The sequence below is a fragment of the Carcharodon carcharias genome, chromosome 10, assembly GCF_017639515.1.
Source record: "Carcharodon carcharias isolate sCarCar2 chromosome 10, sCarCar2.pri, whole genome shotgun sequence".
Lineage (NCBI taxonomy): Eukaryota > Metazoa > Chordata > Chondrichthyes > Lamniformes > Lamnidae > Carcharodon > Carcharodon carcharias.
In genome coordinates this window covers 35,107,372-35,134,797 of record NC_054476.1, presented here as the reverse complement: position 1 = coordinate 35,134,797, position 27,426 = coordinate 35,107,372, and the positions used below count along the sequence as shown (strand labels likewise).

Genomic DNA, 27,426 nt, shown 5'->3' with positions numbered 1-27,426 from the left:
CTAGTGGGGGGTGGGGGGAGCATAAAAGATTTAAAAATATTTTAAAATAATGGAAATAGGTGGGAAAAGAAAAATCTTCATAATTTATTGGAAAAAACAAAAGGAAGGGGGAAGAAACAGAAAGGGGGTGGGGATGGAGGAGGGAGCTCAAGACCTAAAGTTGTTGAATTCAATATTCAGTCCGGAAGGCTGTAAAGTGCCTAGTCGGAAGATGAGGTGTTGTTCCTCCAGTTTGTGTGTGGCTTCACTGGAACAATGCAGCAAGCCAAGGACAGACATGTGGGCAAGAGATTAGGGTGGAGTGTTAAAATGGCAAGTGACAGGGAGGTTTGGGTCATTCTTGCGGACAGACCGCAGGTGTTCTGCAAAGCGGTCGCCCAGTTTATGTTTGGTCTTTCCAATGTAGAGGAGACCACATTGGGAGCAACGAATGCAGTAGACTAAGTTGGGGGAAATGCAAGTGAAATGCTGCTTCACTTGAAAGGAGTGTTTGGGCCCTTGGACGGTGAGGAGAGAGGAAGTGAAGGTGCGTGGGCATGGGGTGGTGCCATAGGAGGGGGTTGAGGAGTAGGGGGTGATGGAGGAGTGGACCAGGGTGTCCCGGAGGGAACGATCCCTACGGAATGCCGATAAGGGGTGTGAAGGGAAGATGTGTTTGGTGGTGGCATCATGCTTGAGTTGGCAGAAATGGCGGATGATGATCCTTTGAATGCGGAGGCTGGTGGGGTGATAAGTGAGGACAAGGGGGACCCTATCATGTTTCTGGGAGGGAGGAGAAGGCGTGAGGGCGGATGCGCGGGAGATGGGCCGGACACGGTTGAGGGCCCTGTCAACCACCATGGGTGGAAAACCTCGGTTAAGGAAGAAGGAGGACATGTTAGAGGAACTGTTTTTGAAGGTAGCATCATCGGAACAGATGCGACGGAGGCGAAGGAACTGAGAGAATGGGATGGAGTCCTTACAGGAAGCGGGGTGTGAGGAGCTGTAGTCAAGGTAGCTGTGGAAGTCGGTAGGTTTGTAATGGATATTGGTGGACAGTCTATCACCAGAGATTGAGACAGAGAGGTCAAGGAAGGGAAAGGAAGTGTCAGAGATGGACCACGTGAAAATGATGGAGGGGTGGAGATTGGAAGCAAAATTAATAAATTTTTCCAAGTCCTGACGAGAGCATGAAGCAGCACCGAAGTAATCATCGATGTACTGGAGAAAGAGTTGTGGAAGGGGGCCGGAGTAGGACTGCAACAAGGAATGTTCCACATACCCCATAAAGAGACAGGCATAGCTGGGGCCCATGCGGGTACTCATAGCTGCACCTTTTATTTGGAGGAAGTGAGAGGAGTTGAAGGAGAAATTGTTCAGTGTGAGAACAAGTTCAGCCAGACGGAGGAGAGTAGTGGTGGATGGGGATTGTTCGGGCCTCTGTTCGAGGAAGAAGCTAAGGGCACTCAGACCATCCTGGTGGGGGATGGAGGTGTAGAGGGATTGGACGTCCATGGTGAAGAGGAAGCGTTTGGGGCCAGGGAACTGGAAATTGTTGATGTGACGTAAGGTGTCAGAGGAATCACGGATGTAGGTGGGAAGGGACTGGACAAGGGGAGAGAGAAGGGAGTCAAGATAACGAGAAATGAGTTCTGTGGGGCAGGAGCAAGCTGAGCCGATCGGTCCACTGGGACAGTTCTGTTTGTGGATTTTGGGTAGGAGGTAGAAGGTCCGAGGCTGGGCGACTATCAGGTTGGAAGCTGTGGGAAGAAGATCCCCAGAGGAGATGAGGTCAGTGACAGTCCTGGAAACAATGGCTTGATGTTCAGTCATGGGGTCATGGTCCAGGGAGAGGTATGAGGAAGTGTCTGCGAGTTGACGCTCAGCCTCTGCGAGGTAGAGGTCAGTGCGCCAGACAACAACAGCACCACCCTTGTCAGCGGGTTTGATGACAATGTCAGGGTTGGACCTGAGAGAATGGAGTGCAGTAAGTTCAGAGAGAGACAGGTTAGAATGGGTGAGAGGAGCAGAGAAATTGAGACGACTAATGTCACGCCGACAGTTCTCAATGAAAAGATCAAGAGAAGGTAAGAATCCAGAGGGAGGGGTCCAGGTGGAGGGAGAATATTGGAAGTGGGTAAAAGGATCCGTTGAACTGGGAGAGGACTCCTGCCCAAAGAAGTGAGCCTGGAGACGAAGACGGCGGAAGAAGAGTTCAGCATCATGCCGAGCCCGAAATTCATTAAGGTGAGGGCATAAGGATATGAAACTAAGTCCTTTGCTGAGCACTGAACGTTCAGCATCAGAGAGGGGAAGGTCAGGGGGTATAGTGAATACACGGCCGGGGCTGGAATTGGAAGATGGGGTGGGGAGGGAGGGACAGGCAGGGGTGGAGGGTCCTAGATGGATGTTGGTGTCAATGAGTTGTTGGAGCTTGCGTTCCTTAGCCCTTGAGAGAAAGAGAAAAAGTTTCTTGTTGAGGCGTCGGATGAGACGAAGAATAAAATGAAACTGGGGGCATGCGCAGCTTTGAAAATGGGTACAGCGGTGTTGCTGGAGGGAGGGGTCGAGTGTGTTCATATGGCTGCGCATGGCACTGAGTGTGGATCTCAGAATGTGAAGGGAACAGCAGTCCGAGAAACGTTTTATGTCCCGGAGATACCTGTAATCCTGGGTGGGTTCGAAACATGAGGGGTGGAATTTCAGTTGAAATCCACGTGGGGTAAGTCGGAGACGGAGACAGTCACTGAGAAAGGAGAGGCTGAGCGTCAACTTGTAGACACTTCCTCCTACCTCTCCCTGGACCATGACCCCACCACTGAACATCAAGCCATTGTTTCCAGGACTGTCACTGACCTCATCTCCTCTGGGGATCTTCCACCCACAGCTTCCAACCTGATAGTCGCCCAACCTCAGACAGCCCGCTTCTACCTCCTACCCAAAATCCACAAACAGAACTGTCCTGGTAGACTGATCGTCTCAGCTTGCTCCTGCCCCGCAGAACTCATTTCTCGTTATCTTGACTCCCTTTTCTCCCCCCTTGTCCAGTCCCTTCCCACCTACATCTGTGATTCCTCTGACACCTTAAGTCACATCAACAATTTCCAGTTCCCTGGCCCCAAACGCTTCCTCTTCACCATGGACGTCCAATCCCTCTACACCTCCATCCCCCACCAGGATGGTCTGCGTGCCCTTAGCTTCTTCTTTGAACAAAGGCCCGAACAATCACCATCCACCACTACTCTCCTCCGTCTGGCTGAACTTGTTCTCACACTGAACAATTTCTCCTTCAACTCCTCTCACTTCCTCCAAATAAAAGGTGTGGCTATGGGTACCCACATGGGCCCCAGCTATGCCTGTCTCTTTATGGGGTATGTGGAACATTCCTTGTTGCAGTCCTACTCCGGCCCCCTTCCACAACTCTTTCTCCAGTACATCGATGATTACTTCGGTGCTGCTTCATGCTCTCATCAGGACTTGGAAAACTTTATTAATTTTGCTTCCAATCTCCACCCCTCCATCATTTTCACGTGGTCCATCTCTGACACTTCCCTTCCCTTCCTTGACCTCTCTGTCTCAATCTCCGGTGATAGACTGTCCACCAATATCCATTACAAACCTACCGACTCCCACAGCTACCTTGACTACAGCTCCTCACACCCGGCTTCCTGTAAGGACTCCATCCCATTCTCTCAGTTCCTTCGCCTCCGTCGCATCTGTTCCGATGATGCTACCTTCAAAAACAGTTCCTCTGACATGTCCTCCTTCTTCCTTAACCGAGGTTTTCCACCCATGGTGGTTGACAGGGCCCTCAACCGTGTCCGGCCCATCTCCCGTGCATCCGCCCTCACGCCCTCTCCTCCCTCCCAGAAACATGATAGGGTCCCCCTTGTCCTCACTTATCACCCCACCAGCCTCCGCATTCAAAGGATCATCCTCCGCCATTTCTGCCAACTCAAGCATGATGCCACCACCAAACACATCTTCCCTTCAGCTCCCCTATCGGCATTCTGTGAGGATCATTCCCTCCGGGACACCCTGGTCCACTCCTCCATCACCCCCTACTCCTCAACCCCCTCCTATGGCACCACCCCATGCCCACGCAAAAGATGTAACACCTGCCCCTTCACTTCCTCTCTCCTCACCGTCCAAGGGCCCAAACACTCCTTTCAAGTGAAGCAGCATTTCACTTGCATTTCCCCCAACTTAGTCTACTGCATTCGTTGCTCCCAATGTGGTCTCCTCTACATTGGAGAGACCAAACATAAACTGGGTGACCGCTTTGCAGAACACCTGCGGTCTGTCCGCAAGAATGACCCAAACCTCCCTGTCACTTGCCATTTTAACGCTCCATCCTAATCTCTTGCCCACATGTCTGTCCTTGGCTTGCTGCATTGTTCCAGTGAAGCCACACACAAACTGGAGGAACAACACCTCATCTTCCGACTAGGCACTTTACAGCCTTCCAGACTGAATATTGAATTCAACAACTTTAGGTCTTGAGCTCCCTCCTCCATCCCCACCCCCTTTCTGTTTCTTTCCCCTTCCTTTTGTTTTTTCCAATAAATTATGAAGATTTTTCTTTTCCCACCTATTTCCATTATTTTAAAATATTTTTAAATCTTTTATGCTCCCCCAACTCCCACTAGAGCTATACCTTGCGTGCCCTACCATCCGTTCTTAATTAGCACATTCGTTTAGATAATATCACCAACTTTAACACTTATGTGTTCTTTTGTTCTGATGTCTGTGACATCTTTTGATGATCTGCTTCTTTCACTGCTTGTTTGGCCCTACAACCACACCAACCCCCTCCACTTCTCTCCCCTCACCCAAACCACACCGCACCCCCCCCCCCACCCCCCGCCCCCCCCCCACCCCCCACCCCCCCCCCCCCCCCGCCCCAACACACGCACCTTAAACCAACTTATATTTCACCCCTTTCTTGGATTCTGTCGAAGGGCCATGAGGACTCGAAACGTCAACTCTTTTCTTCTCCGCCGATGCTGCCAGACCTGCTGAGTTTTTCCAGGTAATTCTGTTTTTGTTTAGCATTTATTGCCCATCCTAGTTGCCCTTGAGAAGGTGGTGGTGAGCTGCCATCTTCAACCACTGTAGTCCATGTGGTGTAGGTGAGGTGATGACATTGTGGTATTGTCACTGGACTGGTAATCCAGAGACCAAAGTAGTGCTCTGGGGATCTGGGTTTGAATCCCACAACGACAGATGGTGGAATTTGAATTTAATAAATAACTGGAATTAAAAGTCTAATGATGACCATAAAACCATTGTTGGTTATCATAAAAACCCATCACTAATGTCCATTATTACTTGGTCTGGCCTACGTGTGACTCCAGACTCCAGACCCACAGCAATGTGGTTGACTCTCAAAAAAATGCCCTTTGACCCAGGGCAATTAGGGATGGGGCAATAATGCTGGCCTAACCAGTGACACCCACACCTGCATCCCATGAATGAATTAAAGGTACACCCACAGTGCTGGTAGGAAAGGAGTTCCAGGGTTTTGACCCAGTGACAGTGAAGAAATTGATATATATTTCCATGTCAGGGTGGTGAGTGAGTTGGAGGGGAACTTCCAGGTGGTGGTGTTCCCACCTATCTCCTGCCATTGTCCTTCTGGATGGTAGTGGTCATGGGTTTGGAAGGTGCTTTCTTAGGAGCCTTGGTGAATTCCTGCAGTGCACCTTGTAATTAGTACACACTGCTGCCACTGTGCATGGATGGTGGAGGGAGTGAATAGTTGATGTGGTGCCAATCAAGCGGACTGCTTTGTCCTGGATAGTGTGAAGCTTCTTGAGTGTTGTGGGAACTCCACTCATCCAGGCAAGTGGGGAGCATTCCATCACACTCCTGGCCTGTACCTTGTAGATGGAGGACAGACTTTGGGGAATCAGGAGGTGAGTTACCCACTGCAGGATTCCTAGCCTCTGACCTGCTCTTGTAGCCACAGTATTTACACAGCTAGTTCCCAGTTCAGTTTCTGGTCAATAGTAACCCCCAGGATGTTGATAGTGGGGGATTCAATGATGGTAATGTCATTTTAACATCAAGGGGTAATGGTTGGATTCTCTCTTGTTGGAGATGGTCATTGCCTGGCACTTGTGCGGCATGAATGTTACTTACCACTTGTCAGCCCAAGCCTGGATATTGTCCAGGTCTTGCTGCATTTGGACATGGACCGCTTCAGTATTTGAAAAGTCACGAATGGTGCTGAACATTGTGCAATCATCAGCAAACATCCCCACTTCTGACCTTATGATGGAAGGAAGGTTATTGATGAAGCAGTTCATGATGGTTGGGCCAAGGACACCACCCTGAGGAACTCCTGCAGTGATGTCCTGGAGCTGAGATGACTGATCTCCAACGTCCACGACCATCTTCCTTTGTGCTTGGTATGACTCCAACCAGCGGAGAGTTTTCCCCCTGATTCCCATTGACTCCAGTTTTGCTAGGGCTCCTTGATGCCACACGGTCAAATGCTGCCTTGAGGTCAAGGGCAGTTACTCTCGCCTCACCTCGGGATTTCAGCTCTTTTGTCCATGTTTGAACCACGGCTTTAATTAGGTCAAGAGCTGAGTGGCCCTGGCGAAACTCAAACTGGGTGTCAGTGAGCAAGTTCTTGCAAAGCAAATGCCGCTTGATAGCACTGTTGATGCCCAATTGCATTACTGATGATGACTGATGGTGTGGTAATTGGCTGGGTTGGATTCATCTTGCTTTTTGTGTACAGGACATAGCTGGGCAATTTTTCACATAGCTGGGTCGATGCCTGTGTTGTAGTTGTACTGGAACAGCTTGGTTAGGGGCGTGGCAAGTTCTGGAGCACAAGACTTCAGTACTGTTGCCGGAATATTGTCAGGACCCATAGTCTTTGCAGTATCCAGTGCCTTCAGCTGTTTCTTGATATCACATGAAGTGAATCGAATTGGCTGAAGACTGGCACCTGTGATGCTGGGGACTTTCAGAGGAGGCCAAGGTGGATCATCCACTCTGCATTTTTGGCTAAAGATTGTTGCAAATGCTTCAGCCTTATATTTTGCACTGATGTGCTGGGCTCTCCCATCATTGAGGATGTGGATATTTGTTGAGTTTCCTCCTCCAGTGAGTTGTTTAATTGTCTACCACCATTCATGACCGAATGTGGCAGGACTGGAGAGCTTAGATCTGAGCCGTTGGTTGTGGGATTTTTTAGCTCTGTCTATCACTTGCTGCTTATGCTGTTTGGCATGCAAGTAGTCTTGTGTTATAGCTTCACCATGGGCTTCACCTCATTTTTAGGTATGCCTGGTGCTGCTCCTGGCATGCCTTCCTGCACTCTTCATTGAACCAGGGTTGATACCCTCGCTTGATGGTAATGGTAGAGTGGGGGATATGCTCGTGATATAACAATGAGGTTATAGATTGCGTTTGAGTACAATTCTGCTGCGGCTGATGGTCCACAGTGCCTCATGGATGCCCAGTCCTGAGTTGCTAGATCTGTTCAAAATCTATCCCATTTAGCATGGTGGTAGTGCCACACAACATGATGGAGAGTATCTTCAATGTGAAGGTGGGAATTTGTCTCCACAATGACTGTGCGGTGGTCACTCCTACTGATATGGTCATGGACAGATGCATCTGCGGCAGGCAGGTAGGTGAGGATGAGGTCAAGTATGTTTTTCCCTCTTGTTGGTTCCCTCGCCACCTGCTACAGACCCAGTCTAGCAGCTATGTCCTTTAGGTCTTGGCCAGCTTGGTCAGTAGTGGTGTTACTAAGCCATTCTTGCTGATGGACATTGAAGTCCCCCACCTAGAGTACATTCTGTGCCCTTGCTGCCCTCAGTGGTGTTCAACATGGAGGAGCACACTGATTCATCAGCTGAGGTGGGGTGGTACCTGGTAATCAGTAGGAGGTTTCCTTGTCCATGTTTGACCTGATGCCATGAGACCTCCCAGGGCAACTTCCTCTCGACTGTGTACCGCTGTGCCGCCACCTCTGCCGGTGGGACAGGACATACCCAGGGATGGTGATGGTGGTGTCTGGGATATTATCTGTAATGTATGATTCTGTGAGGATGACTATGTCAGGCTGTTGCTTGACTAGTCTGTGAGTCAGCTCTCCTAATTCTGGCACTAGCCTCCCGACGTTCATAAGGAGGACTTTGCAGGGCTGAGTTTGCCGCTGTTGTTTCCAGTGCCTAGGTCGATGCCAGATGGTCCATCTCATTTCATTCCCTTTTTGTGGCTTTGTAGAAGTTTGATACAACTGAGTAACTTGCTGGGCCATTTAAGAGTCAACCACATTACTGCAGATCTGGAGTTACGCGTAGGCTAGACCAGATAAGGAATTAGTGAAACAGATGGGTTTATTTTACAACAATCGACAATGGTTTCATCATTAGACTTTTTAAAAAATTTCAGATTTTTATTGAGGGGCAGGATTTGAACCCAGCTCTCTAGGTCTTGTGATTGCTTGTATAGCAATAAGTATAGCAATAATACCACTATGCCATCGCCTCCCCCTAAAGGTTCTGTTTAAGTGGCAGTTCTTTCACAGTTCTGGATCAGCTTCTTGCAATCTAATCTCAACAAGAGGTTTGCAAAAATTAAAGCATTTTCTGACTTGTTTGGGGCATGTTTTGTCAACACGACCTGAGGATTCAGCCACTAGCATCAAAGGAGCAGCAGGTTATAGGTTTGTCCATAGGCTCCCATTTTGCTATGATTCACACAGAATATAATGTCATGAGAACATGTTTTATATAAAAAAAATGATTTTTGAATCTATTGGCTGGAACCGCTAATTGATTGCTCTTTTAATGAGGAGACTAAAGCAGCCTTCCAGTGAATTAAGCTTCAACCAAAGAGAGCTACACAATTTGAATCACTATACCTTCCAGATTCCAAAACCAGTGAGATGGAGTCTATCTGTCTGCAAAACCCACCAAAGGCAATGACCTCAGGGGAATGTGAATGAATCACATCCCCTACACTATTTGCACAGCATCTAGATACTCATCTGGGTGCTCAACTGGGTGGAAACAAACTATTAGCCATAATAACTTGGACAATTGGACTCTGGATGAGAGGGAGGTCTAATCAGGTTAGAATTGAAATACACTGGCTGTGCCCTTATTTGGATACCTGGGCTGTTGGAGAGGGATGGTCATGTGAGAATCCAACCTTTTGTGTGCTTTCTGCGGATCAGGACAAGTAGCTAAGATACTCAAGGAACAAGGACCTGTGTGGGTTCCTCTCTCTCTCTCTCCACTTAACTTGCAAGTTTTTGAACCCTGTCAACTGACTGTGACTAATGCAGACAGAGTTTTTGAAATAAGTCAGCCCAGCACTATTGTCTCCAGAAGAACAGATAAGCCATCCATCTGCATCTTCAAATCGCCACGAAGCAGGCGTGCATCAGCACCACCAAATGAAAGTAGTAGGACTGCTGAATTCAACCTGAAGCCAGCCAAATCACCAGATTCCATGAACTGTATACTCCTTTAATTTTACTGGACTCTAACTTGCTTAATCTATCCTCCCTACCCTGTAATCTATTTGTGTGTGTACAAAACTTGAGTGTTTGTGTTTGTGTGCGAAAGTTGGAATGTGTTTTATTATTATTATTTAGCCAGGTTAAGTATAATAAAAGCTACAGAGTTAACATTTCGAGTTCATATGACCCTTCTTCAAAAGAAGGGTCATACAAACTCGAAACACTAACTCTGTTTCTCTCTCCACAGATGCTGTCAGGCTTGCTGAGTTTTTACAGCATTTTCTGTTTTTATTTCAGATTTACAGCATCCGCAGTATTTTGCTTTTATTTTACAATAAAAGCTAGCCTCTTCTCTTTGTTAAAATTCAAGAAAACCTGTCTTTGTCTTTTATGATCACAGCACCTAAACAGTTAACCACTCGCTGAATTGGAAAGTATATCCTTTACAAAAACCTGCTGCAGTGAAATGAGGAGAGGGAAAAGAGGGGTAGCCAATCAACCCCTCCTCACATGACAATACTGTCAGGTCAAAGTCAAGAGAATAACTGACTGGCCAACATTATCCAATATTAGTTTGCTACTTGCACAAAGTTATATGTGGTTTAGTAAAATATTGTCAAAATAAAAAGGAAGGGTTGCATTTATCTATACATATCCCAAAGGACTTCATAACTAATGAAGTACTTCTGAAGTATAGTCACTGTAGCAATGCATGAACTGCAGCAGCCAATTTGCAGATAGCAAGATCCCACAAACAGTGTTGTGATAATGACCTGATCATGTGGTTTAAACATATTGGTTGAGCAATAAATATTGGCTCCAGGGCACGAGGAAGAATGTCCCTGTTCTTCTTCAGAATAGTGCCATAGGAGCCTCTGTTTAATGTTTCATCTGAAAGCTAGCACCTCTGACAGTGCAGCACTCCCACCACTACTGCACTGGAGTGTTGGCCTAGATTATTTGCTCAAGTCTCTGGAATCATAACTTCTGACTCAGAGGTGAAAGAGATAGAGATGCCCACTGAGTCACGAATGAGTTCTAATAAACTAATTTTGATAATTTAAATTAATTTACCTAGAAACTCATCTAGATAAATTTTGTTAACATAGTCTAGTACACAGTAGAATAATTACATGGTTAAATCCAATTAGTATTAAAAATTGGTAACCTATTCATTGCTGAGATTGATATATTCCACGTCTATGTGTGTAGATTATACATAGACCCGTATGCTTTTTATTAGCAACAGCCTTTTAAAAAATTTTCTCCCAAAATACATCAGTCACATTGTGAATATAAATTTGAAAATCGGTAAACTATGCAAGGATACAATGCATAATCACACATTTCATAAAATGCTTATTGCTTATTTAGAAAATTAACGATTATGTTCACAATAATCAACATATTAAAAGTCTTTGGAATTTCACATCTCTTTCACATCTCAGTGTCAGCTGTGGTTTAGTGGGATGCACCCTCTATGTGAGAAGCTGTGGGTTCAAATCCCATTTGAGCAGGAAAAGCATATTGACAGTCCAAAGCACTAAGGGAGTGTTGCACTTTCGGAGGTGCTGTCTAGTCAATATCACATTGCTCTTTATGAGAGTTTGCTGTCCACAAATTGCCTGCTGCATTTCCAATATTTCAACAGTGACTACACTCAAAAGTGCTTCATTGGTTGGAAAGTGCTTTGGGATGTCTTGTGGTCATGAAAGATGCTATATAAATGCCAGTCTTGGTTTCTTTCCCTTTTAAAAATTCTTGAATCACTATTTTTCTCCTTCTCACAACCAGCCCGCTCCCAGGAAGCAGACCTCCAACTTAAATATCTATTAATGATGTTGCATGACTCAGATTTTATCTATCTTCCAGACTTAACACTAGCTAAAGGGAGATGACGAGCTGTGCAGTAGAGGTAAGTGGTATTCACCCATTTCTTGTGGGTCAGGACTGCTTCCTGCGCACTCCCCCGTGACCCCTGCCTGCCCCCCACTCCTTCAAGCTAATCTGCTTTCATGCCCTCAATCACTGACATCCTCCCATTCCCCAATCAGATCTCTGCCAATCAGATTGACTTCCAGATGGGGAACCTGTTGAGAAAAACCATGCATGTTGTGGAGTGAAAACTCCATCACCTTTGTGGAAACTCAGACTTTCAGCAGTTCTCGCCTCCTCACTGCTTGGAGCTCCTGGACAAAAAATGGACAAGGTTCAGGTTGAAACTCATTACGACAACCTTTAGAACTCTCCTAACACTAAGGGGCGCTATTGCTCCTTCCAGGATCACCTCCCCAGTCGATCCCTGCAGGTTGCTCTCCAGTTACTTTAAATTAAATTTTTACCATTGTATAAAATTATAGTCAAGTTACAGTGCCTTTTACACAGGCAATCATAGCATAATATAGCACAGAAGGAGGGCATTTGGCTATTTGTGCCTGTAAAGAGCCATCCAATTAGTCCCACTCCCTCACTGCTCTTTTCCCATAGTTCTACAAATGTTTCCTTTTCAAGTCAACATCAAATTCCCTTTTGAAAGTCATTATTAAATCTGTTTTCACCAACCTTTTAGGCAGCATATTGAACATTATTACAACTTGCTGCATAAAAAATGTTTTCCTCATCTCCCTCCTGGGTCTTTTGTCTATTATTTTAAATTTGTGTCCTCTTGTTACTACCCTTCTAGCAGTGCTACGGTTTCTCAATATTTACACAGTCAAAACTCTTCCAGATTTTGAATACCTCTATCAAAGCTCATCTTAACCTGTTCAGACTGGGATCATTTGAACACTTCAAGGCTGAGATTAATAGATCTTTCTGAGGGAAAAATATTAAGGGTTCCAGAACCAAGGTGATTAAGTAGAGTTAATCTCCCCATAGACAACCCTGTTCTAAAGGGCATCTTAGATCTTTGCTCTTCCTGTGCTACTCCCACTCAGGAGACGAGTGTGGCAGCATAGTAATTATATTACTGGTGCGAGTAAGTCAGAAGCCTGGACTAATGATTTGGAGACTTGAATTCAAATCCTACCATAGTGGTTAGGTAATTTAATTAAATAAATTAACTAATAAATCAATTAATTAAATCTGGAATTAAAAAGCTAGAATCAGTAATGAAACTATTAGATCGCTGTAAAAACCCATCTAATTTGCCAATGTCCTTTATGGAAGGAAATCTACTGTCCCCACCTGGTCTGGCCTATATGTGACTCCAGAGCCACAGCAACGTGGTTGACTGTTAACTGCCCTCTGAAATGGCCTAGCAAGTTACTCACCACCACCATCTCAAGGGCAATTTGGGATGTGTGATAAATATTGGTCTTGCCACCCACATCCCATGAATGAAATTGATCTCTTTCTTGTTCCCTGACAATTCCTTCCTGGTTCATTTGTATTGGCAAATACACAATTGCTTTATTAAAGCTTGCTTGCCTGGCCTGCCACTTAGTGCCGTCTTTTCCACTCCAGCCTCCATAATCCAGTGTGTAGGACAAGGCTCTATCCATCATTCCCTCATGTCCTTGAGCCCAGCTGGCCTTGGCTGTTGTGCCTAGTCTCCTCTCTCTCAACTTACCCCCAAGTACTTTGAAGATAAACTTCTCATTTGTCATTTGGGACCCTCAGTCCATGTGACTGTTGGCGCACTATGCGTTCTCTTCATAGATAACAACAGGAAGAGACCATTCATCCCCTCGAGCCTGTTCCACCATTCAACATATGGCTAATCTGTATTTTAACTCCACCTACTTACCTTGGTTCCATAACCCTTAATACATTTCCGCCCCCGCAAAAACCCTTTTCCCTAACTAAAATTAACCAATCTCAATTTTGAAATTTTCAATTGAACCCCAACCTCATAGTTTTTTTCCCACATTTTTTGGACTCGAAACCTTTATCGAGTCTACTTCTTACAGCTCTCCATGTGGCTGGTGGACTGAGACATTGTTGCTCTGCACCTGACTGCGGTAAATGTGCAGGTTGGATGTAGATGGTGATCACAATTAGTTCCTAGCTCGTATGAATAATAAAGCAATATTACACTCAACAGCTTTTGGTGTAGAGAGTTCCAGATTTCTACCACCCTTTAAATGAAGAAGTGCTTCCAGAATTGACGTTTTGAGTCCTCATGACCCTTCTGCTGAAGGGTCATGAGGATTCGAAACGTCAACTCTTTTCTTCTCCGCTGATGCTGCCAGACCTGCTGAGTTTTTCCAGGTAATTCTGTTTTTGTTTTGGATTTGCAGCATCCGCAGTTTTTTGTTTTTATCTAAGTGCTTCCAGACATTATCTCTGAATGACCTTGCTCTAAATTTAAGATTACGTCCCCTTGTTCTGCACACCACGCATCATAGAAAATAATATCTGCCCATTTACCCTCCCAGATCACTCTGATCATCTTAAACTCTTCCACCTCTCTCAGAAACTCTGAAAACTACATTCTTGTTGATGTACTGCTTCAGTGGTTGATTGACATACATGTCATCCAATAGAAACCAAATAGGTGCTCAGGTGCCTGCCCATTTGTTGATGGACAACAATCCTATCCAATAGAAACTAAAGATGGGTCAAGTGCCCGCCCTTTAGTTGAATGACTTCTAGATAACCCAATAGAAGCCCAAGCCTTAGTTGAGGTCGCCGCCTAGAGTTTGGTTGACATAAATATTATCCAATAGAAACTAAACACGCGGCAGGGGTGACCAGCCTGTTGTTATTGACATAAATATTGTCCAATAGAGCCCAAGTGCGTGACTGAGGTTGCCGCCCAGGAGTTGATTGACATCACTGTTATCCAATAGAAATCGAATCCTGGGCGGGGCACCCGACCATGGCGTGATTGACATAAATATTATCCAATAGAAATCGAAGTCAAGGCTTAACTGCGCCCTCGAAAATTGATTGACATGTATATTACCCAATAGAAATACAAAATGGCAGCGGATCCTTCTTTAATTGGTGAATGTTCTATCCTAGGCGGCGATTATCTGTGATTGGCGGAGGTCGGCCAATCAGTGGCGGGCAGTGCATGCGGGGCGGGACCTGATCGGCGGCGGGGAGACCGGGACTTGGAAGTGGGAGCGGTGGCAGCGGAAGGGAGATAGGGCTCGGCCTGAGCACGGCATCCAGAACGGAGCAGGTAAGGCCGTGACAGGGCGGTGGGTATCAATGTGGGGCGCTCTCCTCAACTCCCCTTACCCGTGGATTCCAACTCCCTCACCCTCCAATTTCCCATCCCCCAATGCGTTCCCCTCACCCCATCCCCAAACCCCTCAACCGAAACCCCTCATCCAACCCCCAAACCCCTCAGCCCATCCTCCAAACCCCTCAGCCCATCCTCCATACCCCTCAGCCCATCCTCCAAACCCCTCAGCCCATCCTCCAAACCCCTCAGCCCATCCTCCAAACCCCTCAGCCCATCCTCCATACCCCTCAGCCCATCCTCCAAACCCCTCAGCCCATCCTCCAAACCCCTCAGCCCATCCTCCAAACCCCTCAGCCCATCCTCCAAACCCCTCAGCCCATCCTCCAAACCCCTCAGCCCATTCCCCAAACCCCTCAGCCCATTCCCCAAACCCCTCAGCCCATCCTCCAAACCCCTCAGCCCATCCTCCAAACCCCTCAGCCCATTCCCCAAACCCCTCAGCCCATCCTCCAAACCCCTCAGCCCATCCTCCAAACCCCTCAGCCCATCCTCCAAACCCCTCAGCCCATCCCCCAAACCCCTCAGCCCATCCCCCAAACCCCTCAGCCCATCCCCCAAACCCCTCAGCCCATCCCCCAAACCCCTCAGCCCATCCCCCAAACCCCTCAGCCCATCCCCCAAACCCCTCAGCCCATCCCCCAAACCCCTCAGCCCATCCCCCAAACCCCTCAGCCCATCCCCCAAACCCCTCAGCCCATCCCCCAAACCCCTCAGCCCATCCCCCAAACCCCTCAGCCCATCCCGCAAACCCCTCAGCCCATCCCGCAAACCCCTCAGCCCATCCCGCAAACCCCTCAGCCCATCCCGCAAACCCCTCAGCCCATCCCGCAAACCCCTCAGCCCATCCCGCAAACCCCTCAGCCCATCCCGCAAACCCCTCAGCCCATCCCGCAAACCCCTCAGCCCATCCCGCAAACCCCTCAGCCCATCCCGCAAACCCCTCAGCCCATCCCGCAAACCCCTCAGCCCATCCCGCAAACCCCTCAGCCCATCCCGCAAACCCCTCAGCCCATCCCGCAAACCCCTCAGCCCATCCCGCAAACCCCTCAGCCCATCCCGCAAACCCCTCAGCCCATCCCGCAAACCCCTCAGCCCATCCCCCAAACCCCTCAGCCCATCCCGCAAACCCCTCAGCCCATCCCGCAAACCCCTCAGCCCATCCCGCAAACCCCTCAGCCCATCCCGCAAACCCCTCAGCCCATCCCCCAAACCCCTCAGCCCATCCCCCAAACCCCTCAGCCCATCCCCCAAACCCCTCAGCCCATCCCCCAAACCCCTCAGCCCATCCCCCAAACCCCTCAGCCCATCCCCCAAACCCCTCAGCCCATCCCCCAAACCCCTCAGCCCATCCCCCAAACCCCTCAGCCCATCCCCCAAACCCCTCAGCCCATCCCCCAAACCCCTCAGCCCATCCCCCAAACCGCTCAGCCCATCCCCCAAACCCCTCAGCCCATCCCGCAAACCCCTCAGCCCATCCCCCCAGCCCCCAAGCCCCTCAGCCCACCCCCATCCCCCAAACCCCCCGCCCCCCCCCCCCTGCCCCCTCTCCCCCCCCCCCCCCCCCCCCCCCCCAACAGCGCCTGCCCTGCTGTGCCCTGGGCTCCACCCCAGCCTGCCACCCCACACCACCGTGCTCCACCTGTACACGCTGCACCCCCCTGCTGCCCTGCCGTGCCCCATCACCCACAGTCATATTCCTCCACCTTCTTTGGTCATATTCCACCACGCCCTCCCTCCCTCCTGGTCATATTTCCTATCCGCCTTATTTTTTGGCCATAACCTCTTCTCCACCCCGCCCCCCCTCCATTCAGTTCCCCTACACCCTCAATTCAACTCCCCTCCCCTGACTGCATTCCTCCACGCCCCCCCAAATGCAACCCACCCCTCCCCAGGTGTCCCATTTCCTTCTCCAACTCAATCCCCCCACACCCTTCTCTTTCAAGCCTGCAGCTCCCCCCTTGCTGTCCATCTCCCTGTGCCCCATAGTGCCAGTTGGAGCTCATTCCCAGTCCAACAGTGTTATTATCGGCCATCTATTTTGGGTGTAGTAGCAACAGCCCACCTCAGCATGCTTTCGAGTTGCAAAGTCTGCGCATAATTTAACCCTTAAAAGGTGGATTCCCTGTCATGTGGAAAACACTATTGCATTTGAGATACCAGTGGAATTTGGAGTAGTTGATCCTAAATTTTGACATTTGTTTTTGCTGGAGAGATTGATGTTGATGGACTGAAAATCATTCTATGCCTTTATTAATCTGGTTGCGGTTGTCATGCATCGACACCACACAGGAGGAGGCCATTCGCTTCATTGTAGCTGTGCCAGCTCTTTAAGGAGCTATCCATTTAGTCCCACTCCCCCTGCTTTTTCCCCATTGTCTTGCAATTTTTTTCCCTTCAAATATTTTCCCAATGCCCATTTGAAAGTTACCATTGAATTTGCTCCCATTGCCTGCTTTCCAGATCACAACAACTTGCTGTGTAGAATTGTTTTTTCTCATTTCCCCACTGGTCTTTTTGCCAATGTTCTAAATTCTGTGTCTTCTGGTCACTGGCCCTCTTGCCAACCGAAACAGTTTTTCCTTTCCAACTCAATCAAACCCTTGTGATGTTGAACACCAGGACAACCCCAGTTTCTCTAGTTCCTCCAAGTAACTAAAGTCCCTCATCGTTCTGGGTAAGATGTGTTAATTTGTGCTCTTGTTTATTCTGGTTTCAACTTGTGTAGGCTATTGCTAAACTACATGGAAGTGAGAGAAGGAAGGAAAATTTTAGAATTGATGTGGGAGCTGGAGGTGTACTGGGTTCACTCCTTGTCTTTGATCTCTTGGTACCCAGGATTAAATCCCACACTGATGGACTCAATGTTATTGGCGTGTTGGATTGAGAGTGCAGAATGCAATGATTTTCAGTACTTTTTAAAAATTCAGTACAAAATATCATGAATTTAGCTTTCAGCCATGTAGACTGCGAGCTCTGGAATTCTAGAGCTCCTTATCCCTCTCCACTTCTGTCTCTTTTAAGACCCTCTATGGGATGTTTTGCTGTGTTTAAGGGTGCATAAGTGTAAGTTGTAGTTAAATTTGATGCTAAATTGACAATCTAATTTTGAGAAGGGCAGCCTTAGTCTGTGCCTGAATGCATTATATGGTTTTCTGTCATTGTCCATCTCTTATCCAATTCCATTTTGAAAGCTAGGATTGAATCTGCCTTTCAGGCAATGCATCCAGATTCTAACCACTCGTTGTGTTTAAAAAAAAATGTTTTTCCTCATTGCTTCTTTTGCCGATCACTTTAAATCTGTGTCCTCTGGTTTGCAACCCTCCCTCCAATGGGAACAATTTCTCCCTATTTACTCTAGCCAGACCCCTCATGATTTTGAACATCTGTCAAATCTTCTCTTAGATTAAATGCATACATTCATGCACACTGCTGACTTGTTGATTGTTTTGAAGTTCAGTTCAATTATTTTCAAGACCTGTCCAAACATAATTTACACAAAAGTTGACTGGTATGTTACCAAGATGTCATCTGTTGCGTGTAGGTTGCTTTTTAATAGCTTCTATAGTATTACTAGGCTTCTACATATTTTGGAAAAGTTGTCTATGTCAACATACCTTTGGAATATTCTTAATCTAGTTTGTTTCCAATGCAGCCACTTGTATGTAATCTCAGTGAAGCATAGTCAAAATGCTCACCCCAGACACAATCTAATTTTGGAACAAGTGATGTTATGATGTGATTTGAATGATTTACAAAGTCACCATTTCACTTGACTGTATGCATGGGTATGGACATATAGTTGTTAGGTTACTAGACTAGTTATCTAGGCACCAGGACTAATATTCCAGAGAATGGGTGTTCAAATCACATGCTAGGTTGAGAATTTGAATCCAGTTTAAAACAAAAGATTTGAAGACTGACCATGAAGCTTTTGGAATCTTGTTAAAAACCCAACTGATATCATTTAGGAAAGGAATCGCTAGTCCTACACCAATGTGCCACTGCATTGTAAGGGATACTTGGGATAGCCTTGCCAGCAACGCCCATATCTCAATTACAACATTGATTCAAGTTCCCAGAATAATATAAGGAGAAAAACAAGACTTGAGACATAAATAGAGCAAATTGTTATGGTCAGCAATTAGTGTAATGGATATTTGGTGTAGCTTTTAAGATTTCATTTACTATGCACAATAGTTCAAACAACTTTCAGGAATGAGTTGAATTTAATATTCTATAAGTATGTTGAAGACATTGTACACAATCTCAGTTTTAATGCTATGTAGTATCAAGTTAGTGAAAATATCTTTTAAGATCATAATGGTGTTCAGATTATAAACCCAGTTTTCTGCATCTATGGATTGAAGCAGGCTACTTGTCCTGTTGTGTTGTCTCAGTGTGATCAGGCCTGAACAACAACAGCATTGCCGTGTCTAAAAAAAAAAATGGCCAAAAGGATTATTTTCCATCCTTTTGCTGCCTGGTGTGAGAATCTTTCATCGGGTTGAGTATTACTTTGGAGTTCAGATGACTTGAACTGTGAATTTTTAGTTTATGATTGCAGCATGGACTGCCTGATATCGACTGACACCAGTGCTGTAGTTCAGTATTTACTACTTAAATATGTACACCATGTTTATCAATCTTTACAACACAAATCTCACAACTATATATGAGGTTTTATAGGATTGCAGTTAATAAGTAACAAATAATTGTCTAATTTAGAGATCTAAAACATTATTGATCTGTGTGTTCAGGCAGCTTTGTAAACCGACATTTTGTCATTGTTTTAAGTTGTTTTATAGCTAACAGCTTTTTTAGACTATGGTACAACACAAAGAGGCCATTCAACCCACCAAGACTGAGGAACAGCCCTGTTAGTCCCACTTCTCTGCTCTTTCTCCATGATGCTACAATATTTTTTCTTCACATATTTACCCAGTTCCCTTTTGAAGATTATCATCATTTGTTTCTGAGTGTCCTCACACTCCATCTGCCATTTTGTTTTAAATCTGTGGCATGGATAGATTGTTAACAATTGACCTACCAAGTTTCATATGTCTCAAGCTGCTTTTGTCTTTTTAATAATGAAGGAACTCAATTTCCAGTGGTTCTATACTAGGAATTTATGCTCTCTTGCACCAAATGGGAAACAAGACACTTAGTCCCTGTTGCACGTGTAAATTAGCTGATCATCCAAGAAAGGTAGATATAAAAATATGCTGTATGTTACAGCTGATTTTGTGTTACTGTATGTTGTATGTAAAATGTTACTCATTTTTCTCCTGTCTGTAACTGGAAATTAAGAGCTAATGCGCCGCTGGTACAGGGAGGAGCATTGGACAGTGCTGCTGATAGTGGAGAATGAAGAGCTTGTATTTATATAGAGCCTGCTTGTGTTGTAGATAGGGCCAGAGTGCTTCACACAATGAATTACTTTTTGGAGTGCAGTGACAAAAGGTGTCCAAGCAGCTGTCTAGAGCCAGCGATGACAGAATGATTTTTTTTTGCCTAATGATGTTGAATAACCAAGAAATATTGACTGATACACCAGCAGAACTTGAATGTTCTTCTTTGCAGGGTGTCACGGGGATCTTTAACACCCACCTGAAAAATACGACCTCGGTTTACCAGGTTGTTTGGTGGATAGCCTCTCAAGTTATGCAGCCAAATTTATACACAAGTTCTTGTTAGGGACTTGAGTCCATGACCTTCTGACTCAGGCGAGATTGCTATCAATTGAGCCAAGCTGACGTGCACAATGGCTGCGTTCTCTGGCTGCTGACTTTTGTCTTCCAGTAAGTGAAGTCATGCTACATGTTTATATATGGGACAGCATTATCAGCAGGAGAAAGGAACTTAAATAAATGTACACAGCTGCTTTTGAAATGACAGGTGTCTATAAATTGTATATTTGATTGTTCCAAGTGAAAGCATAACTTTGTCTGGACACTCGCAAGAATTTAAAGAAAAAAACTCTAATCTGCATCTTGCAGACGTTCGGAAATACTGAACGGACTGTTCAAGTTTTAGCTGCTGTTATTTTTTTTTTGGAAGAGTTGATGCAGCTTGGAGGCTGCGCAGGATTTGAGCCACCCATGACTGAATATGTGTTGCATGCAGATTTGATAAAATTAACAATTTGACTTAAATGTTAAGTCATTCAAAAAACTCAACTTTCAAAAGTAAATACTTTGCATGAACAAAAATATTTGGGTCTTGAGATTGTCTAAATGCGAGCATTGTCTTTATCTGAGATGGTTATATGCTCATTTAAATTAACGGCATGATCTCAGGAGTTAACTATTTCTGTTGCTGATTCTTCAGATTCAATGAATACCGTGTTGAGCATAGAATTCTTACAAATTCTGACATTATGTACAGCTGTCCCGCTCCTTTGACAGCACATATCAGGGTGACATGAACTATGTTGCAGGAGAGGGATTGAAAGAACCAGTAACATCAGACTTTAATGTTCTCACCTTCCGTACATGCAAACATACAAATTAGGAGCAGGAGTAGGCCACTTGGCTCTACAAGTCTGCTCTGCCATTCAGTGAGATCATGCCTGATCTGATTGTAACCTCAGCTCCACATTCCTGCTTACACCCTCATGCTTATCAAGAATCTATCTACCTCTGCCTTAAAATATTTAAAGACTCTGCTTCCACTGCCTTAAGAGTCCCAAAGACTCCCAACTCTGAGAGAAAAAAAATTCTCAATTCAGTCCTAAATGGGCAACCCCTTATTTTTAAACAGTGGTCTCTAGTTCTAGATTCTCCCACAAGAGGAAATATCCTCTCCATTTCAGCCTTGTCAAGACTCCTCAGAATCTTTTATCTTTCAATCAAGTCGCCTTACTCTTCTAAACTCCAACTGGTACAAGCCTAGCCTGTCCAACCTTTCCTCATAAAATAACATGCCCAATCCAGGTATTTGTTTAGTAAACCACCTCTGAACTGCTTCCAATGCATTTACACCCTTCTGTAATTAAACAGACTGATACTGTACACAGTACCACAGGTGTGGTCTCACAAATGCCCTGTGTAACTGAAGCATAACCTCCCTTCTTTTGAGAAGGAATACAGGCATTTTGGGATGGAAGAGCTAACATTTTGAGTGGCTTATGTTTTGAGTGGGTGGGGGTTATTGGCATCAATGGGTGTGAAAGCCTTGCATTCTTGATGTTGGTCTACTTTTTTTATTCTAGGCTGCAGGATTCTGTTCCAATTTGCCAGCTATTCCTGTTTCCATTACAGACATGCTTCACACCTACACCCACCCCACCACAGCCTCAGCTCTTTATATGCCCTCTGCATTTAATTCCTTTCATTCCTTTCATTGTGCTGCTTATTTTTTATATTAATGTCACATCTGTTAAACCATCTCTTCTGTTTAAATTGTCCTTATGTCCCCCTACCTCCTGTGTGTTTTGATTTCTTTCTCTCTTCCAAGTGCTCTCTTCATTTGTTAAATGCTTGTTTATCTGTAAACAAAATCTAGTTTTCGATCAAGGGTTAATCTGGAATAATAACTTGCCTGTTCTCTCTGTAGATGCTGACTGACTGACATCCTCAGTATTTCATGCATTTTTTTGTTTTTGCTGTTTCAGAAATTGGGTAATTAATTCTTGGGAGTGAGAATCTTTTCTTCAGTAGTGTACTTTTTGCATGTTCTGGAGTGATTGCATCAACTCTTCCAAAAAAAATGTTGTAGAATCACAGTTTTTGAACTCACTCTTAGGCGCTGCCCTTGCTTTGTTTTAATATTTATCTAATCATGTTTAGCGATTAAAATAAACACTTGAAGGTCATGGGGCAGCTGTGGTTAAACAGAAATCAGTGATCTCCAATGTTGCACGCTTTCCTGTTGAGGTTTTATTGCAGCTATTTCCAGTTAGCTGGTTAGAGACCCTTGACTTACACCGCTGAAAGAGTGGGAATCACTCTGGAGGGTATGTTTACGTGTTTGCCATCGCCTTCACAAGATGAGTGGGAATAGGTTTCTTTGGAACTCAAAAGTGACAACTTTTTCCATCCATAAACAGTGATTATTTTTGCATTTCTTGGCAATCATTCTTGTGGTCTCTTGGAGTGAAAATGCCAGCCTCAGGCTAAATTGTAGGTGGTTCAGTGCTGATGGATCATGATTAATTAGTAAAAACTGGGTCAAAAATCCATAAACCAGTTTTAATTGTTTATCTCTTTCAGGGAAGTAACTTTCACTCCTTCAGTGACAACGCAATTCAAATCCAGATGTTAGAGGTGAGGGCAGTGTACAAATCCGTTATGTCAGCAATGCCCAATAGTACTTGAAAGGCTATTAGACTTAAGTTTGTTGTTAGCGTATCTGTAGTCAGCTCTGCCAAAGAAAGAATGAACTTGCATTTCTATAGCGTCTTTTGCTATCATAGGACATCCCAAAGTGCTTTACAGCCAATGAAGTGCATTCACGGTTATAATGTAAGAAACATAGCAGTCAATTTTCACAGATCAAGCTCCCAAATCAGCAATGTGATAATCATGAGATTTTGTTTTGTGATGTTTGAAGTATAATTATTGATCAGGACGCTGGGAAGAATTCCTCTGCCCTTTGATTTGTGCCATGCGATCTTTTACGTCCATGAAAGAGCAGGCAGGGGTCTCAGTTTAAAATCCTACCAGAAATATAGACAAGCTATTGTTACTGTCCAACAATAAAACAGAGAAAACATGTTATAACTGTATGCATCTCAGATCTTTGAAGTTTTGTGTGTAGATGGAAGGATATTTTTCACCGTTCAATTACAGTAGTTCTATTATGCGCAATTAAGACCTGATTAATACTCAATGGATTATGTTTGTGTTAACTATTTGTAAAACCTTTTATCTATTTTTCAAAGGCAAAATACTGCAGATGCGGGAAATCTGAAATAAAAACAGAAAATGCTAGAAATATTCAGCAAATCAGGCAGCCCTGTGGAGAAAAAGAGAGTTAATATTTCAGGTCTGTGACCTTTCACCATAGACCTGAAATGTTATCTAATTTTCAGTTAGACGCTATGGATTGAGAAACATGCTTTCAGCACTATCAGTTATTGTTGCTTCCATGAAGAACTGCAAAAATTCTTCACGGCTTTATATTTTTCAGTAGTTTTCCTGTCCCACTTAAATCAGACTTAACACTTTTTGGAGTATCTTGGCCAATTAGTGCAAATTATATTTGTGACAAATAACGTTTTCTTCCATTAATGGATTGCCTGTGACAATATTATGGTAACTTTTTATTATATAAGGACAGGAGTGTGACACAATGTAAGACACAATGCTATTCTGTGTAAGGCAGAGCTGAGTATAAATTTATCAGTGACTTTAGGGCCACAAACTTTAATTGCTGGAAACAGGTATGGGCCAATTAGAATGTAACTGTTCTTTTGTAAATTCACAGTTGCTTACAAATTCCTTGGCAAGATCAGCAAATAAAAGCAGTAAGTGAATGGCTTACTAGTCTTAAATAATTTAAAACTATGAGAAATTGAATTCTGCAGTAATTTGAACCAGGCAATGCAAATAACACAGCAAGGTAGGGATTTGGTTTTTTAAAAATTGATGTATCAGATAAGTTTATTTAATTTGTTGAATAGATTTTGTGTGTGCAATTTTGTCTGCGTGCAATTCCTGTCAGTTTATCGTAGAAACCATTTTGTCCACATTCATGAAGGAAACAGCCTAATGTAAACTTGCCCTTTGGTAATTATACCCGTCCTCCCTCTTGCACAAAGGTGTTGCAGCGCTATCACTGTTCAGAGAGTGGAATTACAAAGTGACAGGTTTACATAGGTAGTCTTAATGTGGATGTAAGAAATTGAAGTGTGACATCTAAAGTGTGATTAATATTCGTTTAAAAATAATTTCTAAACATTTATTGGAGTGGTAAGGTAAATGTAGGGTTCAAAGTAAAGGATTCCTTGTATGAAATCAGTTCTTCCACATTATCTATGGCTCATTTGGTAGCACATTTGCCGCTGAGTCAGATGGTTGTGGATTCAAGTCCTACTCCAGGATTTGAGAACAAAAATCAAGGCTGATACTCCAATGCAGTACTGAGAGAGTGTTACTATGTTGGAGTTGCTGTCTTTCGGATGAGACATTAAACTGAGTCCCCATCTGCTATCGCGGTGGATGTTAAAAAAAGTCCCATGGCCCTGTTTTGAAGAAGGCCAGGGGAGTTGCTCCGTGGTACTCTGGCCAAAAATCCCTCTCTATCAACATCACTAAAATAGATTACCTGGTCATTATTACATTTCTGTTCATGGGAGCATGCTGTGTGCAAATTGGCTGCCATGTTTCCTACATTACACCAATAACTACACTTCAGAAGTATTGTGTCAGCCATGACTCATTTAGATGAAGAGTAATTCGGACTTGAAACGTTAACTGTATTCTTCTCTGCAGATGTTGTCAGACCTGCTGAGTTTTTCCAGGTATTTTTGTTTTAGTTCATGACTCATTTAGTACTGCTTTTCCCTCTGAATCAGAAGGCTCCTGGACTTGAGCACAAAATCAAGTTTGACACTCCAGTGCAGTACTGAGAGAGCATTGCACTGTTGGAGCTGCTGTCTTTTGGTTGAGATATTAAACTGAGGCCCCACCTGCCTACTTGGGTGGATGTAAAAGATTCTATGGCACTATTTCGAAGATAAGCAGGGAATTATCCCCAGTGTCCTTACCAACATACATCCCTCAATTAACATCACTAAAAACAGATTATCTGGTCATTACCATGTTCCTTTTTGTGGGAGTTCGCTGAGTGTAAATTAACTGCTCTGTTTCCCATATTACAACAAAAAAAAGTGCAAGCATTTGAGAAATCTTGGGGTTATGAAAAACATCAAATAAATGCAAGTCTTTATTGATTGCAAAGCCCTTAATTGGAACTTCCTAAGGCACTTAAGGATACTGAAAATGCAGGCCTTATTTTCCATCCCTTTTTGGTGTTGTGCAGTTAAATGCAGAATTAAACATTAGACATGATTTTATACTTGCTGTAACCACAGAACAACTCATTGAAATCAATCAAAAAGGTAGGTTTCTGAAAACAGAATTTATACAATTGCGTGGTGGAAAGCAAAGTGTTGCAATAGATATGGATTCTGTTTGCTAAATAGGTTATTGAAGGATTTGCAGCAAAGTCAGACCCGAAAATAAATGTCTCATTCTTGAGTGTTCTCTGATGCTGTGGGCTGGTCCTCTACTGGGAACTGCCCCTCACCTGCCTTGTTGTTTGCATTTCCCCCCAACATTCCCCCCAACATCCCCCCCCCCAACACCACCAACACCACCACCCTGTTCCACCTCATTTGAAGCCCTGACTTTGCTGGACCTATTTAATTGAAAGTACTGCTACATTTTTGGTACAGATGTGGCAGCTCAGAAACTCCTTTCCAGTGATGTGTGATAGAACAGTGGAAAGACTTTACTTGATATAAAAATAAGATACCAGAGGAGATTTGGCAATATTTTATAAATTAAGACTTGATAAAATTGAATTTAAATCATCAATATATCAGTAAATGTATACAAAATGTTGTAATTAACAAGACTTCGTGGGTTTAAGACTTGAAGTAGTCTGCATATTTGATTTTCAATATTATATGCCTGATGACCCAGTTCTATGCACTCTGTTTGGTGTGGCAGAATGAAAACATGCTAATGCTTTGAGCAAAATCCTTGTTGGTGCCAAAATTTATTCAGGCGATCAGCTTAAGTGGTGTTGGGTTATTTGATCAAACTAGTTACAAAGCAGCTTCACAGAAAATATTGGATCGCAGTTGGAACAGTAGCAGTATTGTGACAGACTGCCTTAGTGTTGTGAAATGGCTGCTGTATCTCCCATGGCACTGCTCAGTAAGCTGGATGATACAACATAACTTGCATCTGTCTAGCGTCTTTAATGTAGTGAAAAATCTCAAGGTAGGAGCACAATCATACAAAAATTGATACCAAGTCAAAGAAGAGAGTTTGGATGAGTGATCAAAAGTTCAGCTTTGTCAAGGAGGTAAGTTTTAATGCAATGCTTCTAAGTAAGAAAGAAACAACTTGGGCTTATATAGTATAATAAAAACAGGGAATTTTGGAAGTACTGAGCAGCTCAAGTGGTATCTGTGGAAAGAAACAGGGTTAGCATTTCAGGTCATTGACTTTACAGCAGAATGATTTTGCATTTATGCAGTGCCTTTCATGGCCTCAGGACATCCAAAAGCACATTACAGGTTTGTAATATAGGAAACATGCTAGCCAATTTACACAAAGCAAGGTCTCTCAAACAGCAATATGATAATGACCAGATAATTTGTTCTTAGTTGGTTGAGGGATAAATGTTAGCTGAGGACACCAGGGAGATCACCCCTGCTCTTCTTTGGATTAATGCCATGGAATGTTTACGTCAACCTGAGCAGGTTCAATGTGTCATTCGAAAGATGACTCCTCTGCCACTAGAACACTTGCTTAGTACTGCATTGGAGCGTTAGCTTGGATTTTTATGTTCCATTTTCTGGAGTGGGACTTGAACTAATGACCTTACTCAAATGTGTATTGTCTGTCATGAATTTGAATTGTGTTCTCCACATTATCATTGATGACATCATTGTTGTTTTAAGTTGTTTTGTGTTTCCTGTGTACTGACGATTGTGACCTCATAGGTGTTTTTGCATTGAGATACTTTTAAAGTAGTTTGCCCACTATTGCAAACATGTTAAAACCCCATATCCGAGAGA

The 27,426-nt window shown here is 44.4% G+C and overlaps 1 protein-coding gene across 2 annotated transcripts in view; it reads left to right on the top strand.

The window, feature by feature from the left end:
* The first annotated feature begins 14,510 nt into the window (after window positions 1–14,510).
* The window catches only part of far1 (fatty acyl CoA reductase 1), a 125,485-nt gene continuing 112,569 nt past the window's right edge, over window positions 14,511–27,426 (top strand). For both annotated transcript variants that reach the window (XM_041197685.1, XM_041197683.1), the window contains exon 1: window positions 14,511–14,606. The gene's annotated coding sequence lies outside the window, so the exon portion shown is untranslated. The remainder of the gene's footprint in view (window positions 14,607–27,426) is intronic.